We start from the raw sequence: 15504 nt of genomic DNA on the forward strand, positions 1-15504 counted from the left end.
CTGGCCTGTTAATCCCCCAATGCCATACCTCCCCCTGCCCGTGACCACAGTTAAGTGGCACCTCCCCGACCCCCTGAGTTGCCCAATAGTCCTCCCAGGCACATATTAAAATGTTAGGATATAAAATGTACAACAGTTTAAAAGAATATAAAAGATAAAAGAGATAAAAGAGAACAGCAGCTAAGAAGGAGCAGATAGTCCACGTTTGCCCCTTTCCCCTTGTCTTTAAGCTGCTGCCCTCTGCTGCTGCTATTTGCTGCTGGTACTGTGGCTGCTGGTGTCTCTGGAGAGGCAGGTGGGTAGGTCTTCAGATCCTACGCGACTCCAAGTGCGACGCTAAGTGAGCACTTAGCGTCGCACTTGGCATGACACCGAGGCGCTGCCTCTGGCAGCCCCGCCTTAAGTACCTGTGGGCGGGGGCAGAAGCAGGCTCAGGATCCACCCAGTGCAGCTGCTGGCTGGTCCTCCTTCCCTAGGCTCCTTCCCCAGTATTTTTTTCCTCCTTTTGCCAAAGACTAAGGTTTTAGTTTTTTTATAGTTGACCTGAAGGGCGTCTCTCACACAATATGAGCTTAGGGCTCTTAAAAACCTATGCATCCCCACCTGGGTGTATGACAGGAGAACAGCATCATCTGCATATAATAACACTGAAATACTCCTGTCCTTTAAAAGAGGTGGGAAGACGTCTGGACTAGATAAGTAGGGAACCATATCATTATATAGATTGAATAAAAGAGGTGCAAGCAAACATCCCTGGCACACTCCTTTGTTAACAATAATGGGGTCTGAAAGATCACCTGAAGACACTCTCACATGCAAGATAGAATTCTCATACAGCCCCTGTAATCTCCTGAGCAATTTATGATCCACATTTAAAAATGTAAGCTTCTGCCAAAGGCGGGGTCTAGATATAGAATCAAAGGCTGCTCGAAGGTCTACAAATGCAGCAAAAAGTGAGTGATAAGGGGGAGATGTATATTTCCCAGCTAAATATTTTAGTAGGAAACAATGGTCTACTGTAGATCTGCCACATCGGAAGCCTGCTTGTTCTTCAGCTAGAAGATTCTCCCCGAGCACCCAATTTTCCAGCTTATCTAAAAGATGTCTTGCATACAACTTACTTATAACATCCAGTAGGCTTATAGGGTGATAATTCTTAGGGTCAGACCGATTGCCTTTTTTATAAATAGGCACTACAATAGCCACTGCCCAATCTTGGGGAAATCAAATTTTCCAGTTCTATCAATAAGTGTAAATAAGGTTGCTAACATTGGGATCCACCAATGAGGATAATCAATCAAGAAATCTGGTGAAATGCCACTCCTTCCAGGAGCCTTTCCATGCTTCAACTTCCATATCAGCATAGCTATTTCCTCACAGGTGACTGGGGGCCAACTAGGTGATTCTGGGTCTTCCTCCTGCAATGGGGGAAGACAGTCCATCTCATCATAAAAGAGGGAATGGAAGTGTTGTTCCCATTAATGTGTCATAATAACAGAGTCAATGGATGGAGAGTCCCAGAGTATCTTAAATCTGAAGTAAGGTGCCAAAATCTAGGTCTATCATTTCTTTTGAGTGCTGATGCTAGTTCCACCCATTGCAACCTGGCATGCTCTTGCTTTTTTTCTTTAATTGTATTTTTATATAATTTACACAGTGCCAAATAAGACTGTGGTAAAGGGACTATACCTCTGTCTCTTAGGAATTTATGTTGTCTTTTGATTTCCTGCTTAAGTTTCCTACAGTCCACATCAAACCATGGATTGCCCTCTTTTGGCCTCTGGTTCTTTGACTGGCCTTTCCAAAATAAGAGAGGTTTGACTGCTGCTATAATCTGGGCATAACATTCTAGTACTACTTCTGTCTCTTTGGAAGAGGACAGGGTATTCAGCAAGAGTTGCACATTCTCAGAATGCCATAAGCGTCCCAAAGCATTTAAATTCACATTTGCCCATTTATGACGGTATGTTGCAATCCTCGTGCTTGAGACTGGGAGCCTATTTTCTTGATTTGCCTGGGCATTTTTAAGACATTCCAACTGGACAATCAGTGGTTGGTGATCACTACATGGATATGAATCTACTCTAAAGAGCATAATCAGCCCAAACACAGCTGGGGGGGGCGACTGCAATATAATCAACTACGCTAGTCCCAAGATGGTTGATAAAGGTAAATTCCCCTGTCAAATCCTTGGACAGAGAGCCATTCAGAATGAGAAGTCCAGATTGAAAGATCATTTGAATAAACAGCTTCCCTTAGGTGTTAATTGTGTGATCCTTTGACTGTCTATCCTCTATCAGTGGGAAGTCATCCAGGGAAAAATAGGAGACTGGCTCTATTGCATTCCAGTTTGGGCCAATCCGGGCATTAAAATCACCAACTAATATCAAGTGAGCTTCAGATAGTTGGGTCTGCAGGCCAAGTATATAATCTGTAAGGCTTTCTCAAACATTATTGCTGTGATGAGTTGATTTCCAAGGAGGAATATATACATTTACCATGATATATAATGTTGAATTAATTTTGAAAAAAATTGCCAAAGCCCAGGACTGCAAATTACTGATTAGATAGCTTTCCCCTTTCAATGAAATTGATATACAGCAGGCTAATCCCCCCCATGGGCATCCCATGCCTCTGGGGTTGCTTGCAGGGACTTCATAGGTTTTGTAATCACTCAAAAGAATTTCCCCCGTGCACCATGTTTCCTGTAGGAATATGATATCAAAAGATCTAAGGCACCTTCTGAATGAACCATCTGCCCTTTTATTAGAACATCCAGAGATGTTCCAGGAGATACACTTAAGTGAACTCCCCAAAGCCTTATTTTGTCAGGAGGAACAATCTAATGTGATTTGATCTATTGAGAGGTCAAGCTGTGCAGCACCATTTAAGCCGAAAGTGGAGTTCTGGATCATGTGTTTCCTTTGAGAATTATTTGCTATTGCGACTACTGTGGTGTTGATTTCAGCCACGACTGTTTTCTAGTTTTTTTGCAGTATCAACTGAAAGTTGTCAATATTAGAATTAATTGCAGTATTGGTTAAGAGAATTTCAGTGTCTAACAACATCATTTTTGAGTGGGGGACTAGAAGGACATAGAGTTCTAAAGTTTGTCCTCTGTAGGCCCTGATCAGTGGACTCTATATCAATGGTCCCAACATCCGTCTCCTGAATTGTAAATTCAATGAGCATTTCAGTGTTAGACTGCTCTAAAACACTGTGTAGTCCACTTGCTTCTGGGGCATACTGATCTATGGGTTTCCTTCTGGATATCTGCTTAAATAGTGGTGTTAATGAAGAAGTTTTAAAGACCCTTCTAGCTCTTACTCCATATTTACCCAGTTGGAACCAAAGATTTCTTTAACCAACATTGGTGAGTTGAAAGTTATTATACATCTCTGTAAATACAGAGAGCCTGGAAGTGTGCGTATAGATCTAATATTTTTTATATAAATTCTTAAGTTCAACAATGCATTAAGATTATACACAACTCTGTTTTTCCCCCACCAACTTGGCAGAACCCCATTTGATAATGGTAATATTTCAAAGGCCACCTGGTCTGGGACTAAAATTAAGTTCCCCTTAAAGTCCCAATTCTTCAGTTCTGCAAGTTCTCCACAGTCTGCAAGGTTCAAGAAATTCAAATGTTGGGATACAGTTGAAGGAACCAAAGCCTGTATAGGTTGTAAAACTGGAAGTGTCATGTCTTTCTGATTTACTTCTGGATTTACTTCTTGTTTTGTTCTGATATCCTGATCCTTGAGAAGTTGTATAATCTCATCAAGTTGCTTTGTATATCCAGTGATAGGGGTTAGTTTATCATTTATAGCTCCGATTGTCCCAAAAATATTAATTAGAGTTTTAAAAATTAACAAGCACTGCTCTGCCATGGTATCAATAATTGCCATGTTCACATCTTCAGGCTTCAGCCCAGTAGTTGCCTGCTTCTCCTCATTTCTCCATTCCTGGGACTCCTCAATTTTTCCTTCCTGGGACTCATCATTTTCTCCCAAAGGGGAGGCCAGGAATGAATATTGATTAGTAGTAAGGGTTGGCAGTCCTCCTGGGGTATCAGAGCCACCACACATGAAGCAATCAATTTTTTATTGTTTTGAAACAGGGAAAGTTGGAGACTCTAGTTGGTCTCTCTGCCTCTTTTTCTTACTACACATTGCAAACAGAGGGCAGAAGAATCAGGTAGCACCACTCCGCAAACTCCTCCACTTGATAAATGCTTATAGAAGTCAGTAAAATTGGCAAAGCAATGAGGCAGGCATTCACATATGCCTCTATGGCTTGTGTGTGTACGTAAGGACTTTATCAGAAGAATTCAAAACATCGTTTGGACTACAACTCCCAGCATTCCTGGCCATTGGACATGCTGGCTGGGGCTGATGGGAGTTGATCCAAAACAACTAGAGGGCACCAGTTTGGTGAAGACTGGTCTACATCATAGCGCAACTGCTATCATTGGTGGTTTGTAGGGATGTTGGAGAAATCCACCACGGACTCCAGTGAGGCCGGATTCTTTGGAATCCTCCCCCCGCAGAGTCTGTGGTGGAATGGCCTCCCCCCCGCCACCCCCTGAAATCCCCCCAAGGACGGACCTACCTGGCGGTGGATGCAGTGGCAGCTCCGGCTTGTCTTCCGGCCGCTACGGCCGCAAATGGCGACCGTCATAGCAGCCACCATTTGCGTGCCTGCATTAGGCCATGATAGGCTATGTAAATACTTATGTAGCCTATCACAGCAAAGAACAGGGGTGCAAATGGTGGCCGCTATGCCATTTGCATCCTTGCATTACTTAAATAAATACTTACGTAGCCTATCACAGCCTAATGCAGGCACGCAAATGGTGGCCGCTATGATGGCTGCCATTTGCAGCTGCAGTGGCCGGAAGATGAGCTGGAGCTGCCACCGCCGCCGCATCCGCCACCGCATCTGCCGCCGCCACCAAGTAGGTCCATCCTGGGGGGGATTTCGGGGAGTGGCGGGGGTGGAGGCCATTCCACCATGGACTCCAGGCCTAATGCAAAGATGCATTTGATAGGCTACGTAAATATTTACGTAGCCTATCACAGCAAAGGGCAGGGATGCAAATGGCATCTGCTATGTCAGATGCCATTTGTGTCTGCAGCCCTGCAGCAGACGTCTGCAGACCGAAGAGGATGGATCCAGACCAGCCGGCGGCAGGCGGGGGGGCGGGGGGGAAGCAGTCCGTTGGAGTCTGTGGAGTCTGTGATTTCTCTGCCATCCCTATTCTATGATTCTATGTGTATTCCAGCACTGCAGGTTAGACCATTCTTAGAGGTAGCTCCATTGAAAATTAGTAAGAGGGCCTTAAGTTAGTGAGGAACTAGGTAAATTCCAGTGCAATTTGTGGGCCTCCTTTAAGCATAACTTACTTTGGATCCATCTCTAAATCTCCAACAGATCATGCCAGTCTGTATGTAGCTTACAAGCAGGACATGGTGAGCGGTCTTGCTTTGAGTATGTGGTTGGCTCTCATGGCCTTTCAGAACCTACCAGCAATTTGTTTCAAATACTCTCAGGGACAGATCCACTTAAGCTCTTTTGTGACTCTCCACTTTGTGTCTCAGTCCCTCATCTGTGAAACATTCTACCACTGTAATGTCACGTCAAACAGTTACAATCTGCATTGTCTTCAGCCTGGGCATTGGTGGTGGTTAAACAGCCAAGAATCCCAGAGACAGAAACGTGAACCCATCTATTGGAATGGGTGAATAAGCGATGTTGAGATCCCCAGGGTTCCCCGAACATTGTCTTGCCACTCGTCTCATGCCCAGTCCCCAATCACATTTACAATCGACGCTGGCTTTGTAGGAATGGGAAAATAGTGGAAATCCAGCAGCCATCAAATGGGAGATTTGTGGAAAACTCCCCCAAATTCTGCAAATTTCCTCCCCAGGCTAATGCATAGGGCTGATTCAGTCTACAGAGGAAATTTGCGAGAATCAGGAAATGTGCGTAGATCGAACTGTGAATCGGGAACAAGATGTACACAAGTACATGTTTGACAATGTGCTAATATTTTTGGCAGACACGTGTGTGCACGCACTTCCATTTGTCATTTCAAAGAGGGCATGCACAATTGTTTGGCAAGCAAAACTAAAGTTATCATACAACCCTAGAGTAGGGATGTACGAAAGTGACTTACCTGTTCGTGGATTATGTTTATGGTGGGGGGGCGGCGTTCCATCCCTCCCCCCGGAATCCTCGATGGGGGGAAGGCACTCCGTTCCTCCCCCCGGAATCCTCGAATGGCCGGCTGTGCTCTGCGGCAGCTCCGCAGAGCAGCTGGCCAGGCCCAGCCAGTCCAGAGCCGTCCGCAGCTGGATTTCCGGCTGCGGAGGGCTCTGGGTAAAAAAAAAAAACGCGTATGCAAATGCGTTCCTTTTTTTTGGCCGTCTTAATCTACGTAAATATTTGCATAGACTATGATGGCGAAAATAAAGGGGAACACAAATAACGTAGCAGGCACTAAGAAGGAACGCAAATGGCGGTGGCCGTAGCCGCCGCCATTTGCGTACGCAGGTTTGTTTGTTTTTTTAAACCCACCCAGCCATGATAGGCTATGTAAATCTTTATGTAGCCTATCACATCTTTTCTTTTTTTTTACCAAGACTGGAAATGGCGGCGGCAGCCGGTCGGAAGACCAGCCACCGCAGCCGCCGAAGCCGCCACCGGATCCACCGCCGCCCGGAAGATCCGCCACAGGTAAGTCTCGTCCTGGGGGGGATCCGCAGGGGGGCAGAGGGGCAGGCCGTTCCGCCACAGATTTCAGGAGGCTGAATGCACTGGCATTCGGCCTCACTGAGATCTGTGGTGGAATTCTCTGCCATCCCTACCCTAGACATTTGGGATCCTTTCTCCTCTGCTGCCACCCATAAAGAGCACATAGTATTGGATTGGCCATGTTTCTGCTGATACCATGGAACAGCAGATACACTATCACTGACAGTGCAAGAGAGCATAGCACTTTCTCGCAGGGACAAAGACCCAGAAGCAGGCTGTGTCCAAGGTGGCTCTGCTTCACAAAAAGCAAAAGTAAAAGACACAACTTAGATGCATTTCCTGTACTCTCTAATAACACAACAACATTATGTTCCATTGGTGAATCCCCCAAGAGTAGTGCGTCCTTGTTGACCTATGTGTGTAGTGAACATCCCACCCGCTTACCTGAGCATGATCTGAGTATTGTGAGAAGAAACATGACCTGAGGCTGGGGCATTGTGGAGAGATAAGAACTCGGGATGGACAAAAGTCCCTTACCTGTTCTCGAAGCTTGCTTCGCAGTGCGGGGGAGGAGCTTCGGTTCTCCCCCTGAAGTTCAAGCGAAGGGGGGAGTCGCCCCGCCCCGCCCGGCCGAAATTCAGGCCAGGGGGGAGGCGCCCCATCCCTCGTAGGGGTGGACGAAAGTCACTTACCTGTCGTCGAAGGCCGTTCGCGGTTGGGGGGAGCACTTCGCTGCTCCCCCCGCGAAATTCAGGCCGGGGAGGAGGCGCCTCGCCCAGCTGCGAACGCGAAAGTAAAAAAAAAAAAAAAAAACGCCCCCTGATAGGCTACGTGACGATTCACGTAGCCTATCACGGCTAGATCTGTAAAGTCAGCCATGATAGGCTACGTCAATCGTCACGTAGCCTATCACGGGTGACTTTAAAAAAAAAAAAGTGCGTACGCGAATGGCGGCCCCCATAGGGAGCCGCCATTCACGTTCCTTATTTAGTCGCTGTAGTCTACATAAATGTTTACGTAGACTACGGCAAAAATAAGGGCAACGCAAATAGCGTTGCCCTTATTTTCGCCGTAGTCTACGTAAACCTTTATGTAGACTACAGCGACCAAATAAGGAACGGGAATGGTGGCTCCCTATGGAGGCCGCCATTATCCGTACACTCTTTTATTTTTTTTTTATTTTTTTAAGTCACCCGTGATAGGCTACGTGACGATTCACGTAGCCTATCACGGCTGACTTTGCAAATCTAGCCGTGATAGGCTACGTGAATCGTCACGTAGCCTATCAGGGGAAGTTTTGTTTTTTTTTCCTTTCATAGCAATGGCGGTGGCAGCAGCCGGTCGAAAGACCGGCTGCCGCTCCCGCCTCGCTCGAACACCCGCCGAACCGCCGGCCGGACCAGCCACCGGGAGGGACATTCGGTGAAGGTAAGTCCCGTCCTGGGGGGGGGTGCGGGGGTTGGGGGGGTGCGGAGGATTTCTCCACGAAACTTGTTCGGGGGGCCGAACACGTTGGCGCTCGGCCCCCCGAAGTTTCGGGGAGAAATTCTCCGCCATCCCTAATCCCTCGCCGCCGAAATTCAGGCCGGGGAGGAGCGCCCCGTCTCCCTGGCTGGGAAAAAAAAAAGTAAAGTAAAAAACACACACACACACCCATGATAGGCTATGTGACGATTTACGTAGCCTATCACGGCTAGATTTCCAAAGTCAGCCGTGATAGGCTATGTAAAACATTACATAGCCTATCACGGGTGACTTTGAAAAAAAAAAAAAAGCGCGTACGCAAATGGCAGCGCCCATAGCAGCTCAGATTCAAAAGAGGAACAGCCAGAACCGGGGGATGCATTTTCCCAAGCCACTTCAGATATGGGTAGGTGTGCTTCTCAGGTTACTAACTCCCAGATGGCTGGGCCTGAAGCCCCCCCCCTGCCCCCTCTGTGAGAAGCTGGGAGGAGGGGGAGGAGGAGGAGGAGGAGGAGGAGGAGGAGGAGGAGAGTGGGGGCTGTGATCTAAGAGATGCTAGACTGCTGCCCAGAGCTAAGAGGGAAATATCAGGGGAGGAGCTCAGACAGTTGACCTCGTTAGTGACGCATGAGAGGCAATGTCCAGAGCATCCCTGGAAGGGTGGGACATCCATCCCTAACTAAATGAGTCTAGCCAGCAAGCCTCACTTCCAACTGCAGGCAATGTCGGTGTTTCCATTTGAATCCCCTGGAGGCATTCCTTTGTAGCCTGAGAGTCTTCGAGGATTTCCATCTGTCACCTGTTGATAATGAATTAAAGGCCTGAGACTGAAGCCTCTCTTCTTGTGTGTGTGCATGAGGAAGGTGGGGGCAAAGGGAAACGTGACAGGGTTCCGCAGCAGAATGGCACCTCCTTGCCTGGCCCATCCACCGTAGTTCATGGGGTGGCTTTCCTGCTGTCTAAAAGTCATGGTAATGGAAGCCGCCATGAGCCCATCAGCCCCAAATTGCGGTGTTTATGGCATTTGCTGCCATAAAGCACTTCCTTCTAGGTAAAAATGTACCAAGAAGCAAGTGCTTTAGGGCTACAAATGCAAGAAACCACGTAGTAATTTATGCCGACAGGCTCTTGCATCTTTTAGACAGCTGGAGAGCCACCCCCCACACTGTGGTGGATGCACTAGGGCTCTGGGGAAATCCGCAGTTCCCTAAGCAGCCCAGATTTCCCTGTGGTGATACACACACATCCTGGACCAGATATTGTGGGGTTTGCCCATCCCCACTAATTGGTGAAATATATCAGGTATTTAAGGTGAGTTCATTTCACTAATAGCATCCACATGATTAGCTGACATCATCAAACATCCCTTTCAATAACAGACAAAATATATGCAGGCCAGACTGATCTCTTGAATGATTCTGTTTCCCCAGTCTAGGGAGGAAGAGTGAACGCTTCTGTCTCAGTTCCCCATCAGAACAGACCACTGTGAAACACATTATTGTTGTCCTCCCAATCCCCACAGTAATAATCAGCCTCATCTTCAGCCTGGATTTTGGTGATGGTTAAATAGCCAGTGTTTCCAGAGCGGGAAGCAGTGAACCGATTTGGGATCCCTGTTCCCCTGCTGCAGCCATCACAGTGCCACAAAACGAGGGGCTTGTCCAGGACGCTGCTGATACCAATCAATTTCATTCCAGCTACCAGGAGTTCTGGAGCAGGAAAGTTTAGCCGTTTCATTTTGTGACGCCGAGAAGGATGGGAGCTGTGTGAATGCTGGCTGTGAACTGACACCTTCAAACAAAGGGGGAAGAAATCATGACTGTAATATATATTCTGTGCCCTCAAACGTCACAAAACAATCATGTTCTTATGGAAAATGAATAACACAGATAGCTTTCTAGTTGATCTGCATTAAGATCTAGTTGATCTGCATTAAGATCTAGTTGATCTGCATTAAGCTCATTCTGCACCCCTTTACCTGAAAAGTAACTGGGAAGTGAAAGGAGTAGCAGGGCCCAGGCCATGGTGAGGGTTCCCAAGGTGTGTGACTTCGCTTCAGAAAGATAACTAGGGAAACCTTCCTCCGCATCTCTTAATTGCTTCAGAATGGCAGAAGTACTCCTTTATGCAAATGTATTCTATCCTCATTGGTTCGGTGAGAACTCATCTATCTACTCATTAATTTTAGAACAAAGCCAATGATCAGAGGAGAAATTTGCATGAATGAAAGCAGCAAAAACACTGGAGCACTCATTGCTTTAGCGAGGATATAAATGTGGGGTCGCTAAACCAAATTAATCTGGAGTAATGTACATGTTTTTTCCCAGAAGCACTGATAACAAAACAATGCAGAAGGAAGCATGCTTTCATACTGGTTGCCACAGCTTCATCCTGAAAAGGCTTCTTTGCCTGCCCCTTAATAGTTGCATGGCATGGGGAAATTCTGCCATGTGCACCTTGTTCCATCAGAGTGCTATAATAACAGGAGAACTGGCTCTGTTTGGGACTGGTCTCCTAAATCAATGTCTGGAATACGCTGAAAGTGATGTGGACCCACCAGTCCTAGTGTGTGACCCAGTTCCTGCCCACCCTCCAAGGAGTGCAAAGTAAGCCAGACTCATATACCCCTTGAAGTACACACAGAGAGATGCCACTTACATGGAGGGAGATGTTTGGGGAGACTAGTCCATCAGATTTTCACAATCTATTTTTCAAAGGATTCAGTTATTTCTAAAATGAATGGTGGATTCTTGTGAAAATCAGCAGCCATTGCCAACCTGATGCCTTTCAGACTTTAGATCTACAACTCCAGCACACTGGACCACTGACCATGCTCTTAGGGGCTCATGGGAGTTGAAGTCCCAAACATCTGGGAGGTATCAGGTTGGGGAACACAGGAATAGAGATGTACGGATTGTGTAAAATCCATTCCGTCTGTGTTTTGTGGGTTGTGAGGCACCTTTCGTTCCAGGGTCCACACATCGATGGAACTTCCCCCCCTTTTTTTTAGTTTCTGAATTTGTGCAAATTTGCATTTGTGCAAATGCACACATTCTAACAAAATGAGCATTCTCAATGCTCTCACCTATGGGGTTGATGCACAGTTTGGGCGGGTTTGTTTGTTTGTTTTTCTACAACAAAATTTGTGCAAAATTCTCAAAAGGTTAGAAAAATGGTCTGGATCTGGAAATCCGTGGAATCTGCCTGACAGGGGAAAAGCCAGTCCACTGTAGAATCCGTGGGTCAGAATCATAAAAAATCTGAACTCATTTGGTTCTGTTGTGACTTTCTCCATTGTACGTACACTGGAATATACCATAGGATTACTGCAACCATAGTTGTTTGAGAGAGAGGGTAAAATTTGATTTCCCCATTTCCCCATGTGTTTACCACATGCATGCAATTTCAGATAGATCCATACAGAATTTACAAGTGGCCACCCCATGGAAACAAAGACTCTTATACATCGACCTCCTGAAAGCCAGTGATCTATGTGTACATTCACCAGTCAGTAAGACTTAGCTGAAGGTGTGAACTATCCCAAATCCAATGTATTGTGTTTGAGGGGTCACTCTATCTTCTATAAACTCCGCCTCCAATATTTGGGCTGTGTGGGCTGCTTCACACATACTCAGTCATCAGGCTGTATGATCAACTGATGAAGACACACGTATGAACCAATGACACTTGGGTCTCACATCACCTTTAAGATCATTGGACATGTATGAATATGCAAAGCTGCCTTCTACTGAGTAGCAATGAGCATAGGTCACTCCAAGTGTATGAGCAATTTTTGGAGAAAATAAGGATAGGCTGAAGGTACACTGACAGAGGTAGGCTCTGATAGTTCCATGCATAAAGATGCCTAGGTTCGATCTCTGCCTGAACAAGCATGCAGGGAACCAAAGAATCGGACACATCTGTACCAAACAATTTCCTGCTTCACTTCAAGCCACTGCTGCAGGTCCTTGATTTAATCCTGTCAAATACCAGAAATGTAGACCAAAAGCTACCCCTGCAGGTGACAGGCAGAAGAACAGGCATCACACAATAAGAATTGGACATATGTTATGAAAATACAAACACACACAGACAAAGACGGCTGTTTCTGCAGCCAACCTGAAAGGTAGGGATGGGCGGATTGCTTACCCCATTCTGGTCTGTGGCATCCATGGGGGGGGGGAGAGGCGATCCATCCCTCCCCCTGGAATCCTCCCCAGCCAGCTCTGCTCCGCAGTGAGTCCGCGGAGCCGGCGGCTGGGCCCGCACGCACCCAGACTTCCATCCGCTGCTGAGCTGCAGCCACAAATGGCGTCCAGCGTAGCGGGCACCATTTGCATCCCTGCATTAGCCATGATAGGCTACATATATATTTACATAGCCTATTACGGCCAAGAGCAGGGACACAAATGGCGCCCACCATTTGCGTCCCTGCTCTTTGCCGTGCTAGGCTATGTAAATATTTACATGGCCTATGACAGCTAAAGTAGGGAGGCAAATGGTGGCCACAGACCAGGGCAGTGGACGGACCGGACTGGCCGATGCCAGGTAGGGTCCATCCCGGGAAAATTTTGTGGGGTGGTGGTGGAGAGTGCTCCGTTCTGCCAAGGACTTCGGGGGGAAACCTCATTGGAGACCGTGGTGGAATTCTTTAACATCCCTACTGAAAGGTGACATGAAAAAGATGCTTTTCTGGGCAGGCAGAAGGGAGGGGAGTCTTGTGAGCTGGCAGTGTGCGAACAAACATCACATTGGTGATTTGGTGGTGGACCACTGTTAATTGATGAAATACGTGTTTTGCCCATTATTTTTTCAATAGGTAATCATTCTTTTTGGATATTCAGATGCAACTTATATACCAGTGGGTGAAGGAAAGACATTCATTTAGCTAAATTTGGCTAATAAAGCAAAAAGTCAGCCATGATAGGGTACGTAAATCGTCACGTAGCCTATCACGGGTGACTTTAAAAAAAAAAAGCGCGTACGCAAATGGCGGCCCCCATAGGGAGCCGCCATTCGCGTTCCTTATTTGGTCGCTGTAGTCTACATAAATCTTTACGTAGACTACGGCAAAAATAAGGGCAACGCAAATAGCGTTGCCCTTATTTTCGCCGTAGTCTACATAATCTTTACGTAGACTACAGCGCCCAAATAAGGAACGCGAATGGTGGCTCCCTACGGGGGCCGCCATTAGCTGTACGCGCTTTTTTTTTTTTTAAAGTCACCTGTGATAGGCTATGTGACGATTTACGTAGCCTATCATGGCTGACTTTGCAAATCTAGCCGTGATAGGCTACGTTAATCATCACGTAGCCTATCACGGGGGCATTTTGTTTTTTTTACTTTTCTTGGAATGGCGGTGCCGCAGCGGCACCCCTGTCGAAGCCCTGCTGAACCGCCACTGCAACCTGCCACCGGGAGCAACATTTTTTTTTTTAAGGCCAGTCCTTGGTATAAAACATGGGGAGGGGGGGTAAAATTTCAACCACAGAACCAGACAGTGGGTGGGGAGGGGGGTGAGTTGCTGAATCCTTCCTCCACCATCTCCCCCAGTAGATAGACTCAGTTCTGGTACTGAGGTAAGATGAAAAGCTACTGTGGGAGGGTCTCAGGTGGATGAGGAATGCAACAACCTTAAGAAAGGGCAGAAAGTAAATTGGTAGATCTTTGAGTGAGTTGCAGTTGCTTGGCAAGGATTTGTGGCTTCAAAATTAATTAACAATGCAATAAGAAAAAAACAACTCCAACACCCCCACCACAACCAACAACAAAAAATCAAAGTGCTGAAATGAGAATACTTAGAGGAAACCAGGAGTTCCTTTGTGTATATGATGGGATACGGCTGACAGATCATTTTGGTGCTGAAAACAAATTATTGGGCCGAGCATATGCTCAGAGCTGGCGCCTTGCTCCATAATGTTGAAAGTATGTCTACCTCCACTACAAGCAATGATCTTGCTCATGGCTCCAGTTGTTGAACACTGGGGTTCTAGTGAAAAGAAACATCGGGGTTCTAGTAAAACGAAACAAAGAAGATCCCACAAGCCTGATCTTTGCCCAGCCATGCTTTAAATCTGTCCTAGAGGTTCTCTGAATCTGCTTTTTGAAATGAGTGAGAGAGCACCCACTGAGAAAAGGCTTCCTTTCCTTCTCTCAACAGATGTTTGTGTATCTGTTCCCCTTGCGATTTAGCATTCTGGGTTACACATATATACTGCTATTTATTTATTTTTTCACTTTCATAGAATCATAGAATAGTAGGGCTGGAAGGGGCCTACAAGGCCATCGAGTCCAAGCCCCTGCTCAATGCAGGAATCCAAGTCAGAGCATAGCTGACAAATCGCCGTCCAGCCTCGTCTTGAAAGCCTCCACTGTGGGAGAGCCCACCACCTCCCCAGGTAATTGGTTCCATTGTCGTATTGCTCTTACAGTCAGGAGGTTTTTTCTGATGTTCAGCCGGAATCTGGCTTCCTGTCACTTGAGCCCATTATTCTGTGTCCTGCACTCTGGGATGATCAAGAAGTGATGCTGGCCTTCTTCTCTGGGACAACCTTTCAAGTACTTGAAGAGTGCTATCATATCTCCCCTCAGTCTTCTCTTCTCCAGGCTAAACATGCCCAGTTCTTTCAGTCTCTCTTCATAGGGCTTTATTTCCAGTCCCCTGATCATCTTTGTTGCCCTCCTCTGAACCCTCTCCAGTTTCTCTGCATCCTTCTTCAAGTGTGGTGCCCAGAACTGGACACAGTACTCCAGATGAGGCCTAACCAGTGCTGAGTAGAGGGGAACTAGTTCTTCCAGGGATTTGGAAGCTATGCTTCTATGAATGCAGCCCAAAATAGCATTTGCCTTTTTTGCAGCCACATCACATTGTTGGCTCATATTCAGCTTGTGATAGACAACAATTCCAAGATCCTTCTCGCTTGTAGTGTGGTTGAGCCACGTATCCCCCATCTTGTAAGTGTGCATTTGGTTTCTTTTTCCTAGGTGCAGAACTTGGCATTTATCCCTATTAAATGTCATTCTGTTGTTTTCTGCCCAGCGCTCCAGTCTATCCAGATCACTTTGAATTTTGTTTCTGTCTTCCAAAGTATTAACTATCCCGCCCAATTTGGTGTCATCTGCAAATTTGATCAGCATTCCCTTCACCTCCTCCTCCAAGTCATTAATAAAAATGTTGAAGAGCATTTTTTCAGTACAATGATATGTGACCTCATCCTCTGCCTGGATACCAATGATGGTCAAATAGCACTTGCCACTAGATTTGGAGCCAGAGAACCGAACTGG

At 46.5% G+C, this 15504-nt stretch overlaps 1 gene segment (V, D, J or C); it reads right to left on the reverse strand.

Annotated features, from left to right (window-relative positions):
• LOC146336148 (immunoglobulin lambda-1 light chain-like) overlaps positions 1 to 15504 on the reverse strand; it is an 813229-nt gene that overhangs the window by 618569 nt on the left and 179156 nt on the right.

Source organism: Heloderma suspectum, chromosome 13, assembly GCF_057233095.1.
Source record: "Heloderma suspectum isolate Gila_16-S chromosome 13, 16-S_ref, whole genome shotgun sequence".
NCBI lineage: Eukaryota > Metazoa > Chordata > Lepidosauria > Squamata > Helodermatidae > Heloderma > Heloderma suspectum.